The sequence below is a fragment of the Odontomachus brunneus genome, unplaced genomic scaffold (genome assembly GCF_010583005.1).
Source record: "Odontomachus brunneus isolate Ranch 3 - 2012 unplaced genomic scaffold, Obru_v1 Obru_scaffold_415, whole genome shotgun sequence".
Classification (NCBI taxonomy): domain Eukaryota; kingdom Metazoa; phylum Arthropoda; class Insecta; order Hymenoptera; family Formicidae; genus Odontomachus; species Odontomachus brunneus.
Window position 1 is genome coordinate 55546 of NW_022639865.1, and position 1260 is coordinate 56805.

The window sequence follows — 1260 nt, forward strand, 5'->3', positions numbered from 1 at the left end:
TACCAAATTACGGTATCGACAAAAAAATGGTTTAGATAAAAGTTGACCAGGACAGAGGGGGTCATTCAATTGTACCATTGGTTTTGACCTTGAGGTCAATTTTGAAGGTTACTTCAAGGTCACGATGGTTTTTTCTAATGGGATTTCTATTAATTTTCTTCTAATTATTCTAATTTTTCTTTATTCTTTATTCTTTATTCTTTATTCTTTATTCTTTATTCTTTATTCTTTATTCTTTATTCTTTATTCTTTATTCTAATTTTTCTAATTTTTTCTAATAAACCCTATTTTTGACTGCGGATTTCGAAAGAGCGGAAAATTTTACATCAAACTTGTCTTATGAAAAAATTGTTTTTGCGACCTTGGAAAGGTCAAAAATGAAGGTGAAATGTCTGAAAAACGATCTGGTGTACTTTTTCTGAAATGACGTGGTTTTCTGGGTAACACAAATGTGCATAATGCTTAAACAAAGTCAATGAATTGTAAAAGTGTAAATCACTTTAACTAGCTTGACCTTGAGGTCAATTTTCAAGGTTGTTTGAGGTTCATAACGCATTTTTGATCAGTAAACCCTATTTACGATTAATTGACTAACGATAATCAAGCACCCTAAAGGAAACAGAACTTACTACGTCCACGTCGTTGTTTCCGGGTAACGCTAAAAGTAAAAACATCAAAAAATGCGTTATGAGCCTCAAACAACCTTGAAAATTGACCTCAAGGTCAAGCTAGTTAAAGTGATTTACACTTTTACAATTCATTGACTTTGTTTAAGCATTATGCACATGTGTGTTACCCAGAAAACCACGTCATTTCAGAAAAAGTACACCAGATCGTTTTTCAGACATTTCACCTTCATTTTTGACCTTTCCAAGGTCGCAAAAACAATTTTTTCATAAGACAAGTTTGATGTAAAATTTTCCGCTCTTTCGAAATCCGCAGTCAAAAATAGGGTGTCCCATTAGAAAAAACCATCGTGACCTTGAAGTAACCTTCAAAATTGACCTCAAGGTCAAAACCAATGGTACAATTGAATGACCCCCTCTGTCCTAGTCAACTTTTATCTAAACCATTTTTTTGTAGATACCGTAATTTGGAAGATATTCGGATCCATAGACTAAAATGACTCACCCTGTATATATATATATTATAATAAATAAAAATAAATGATATATATTAGGTGGTAAACTTAATTCCTGCGGCTCACAGTTAGATGACGTTAGTTGTAGGTGTAATTTATTTTGACATCTGAAACTGGCT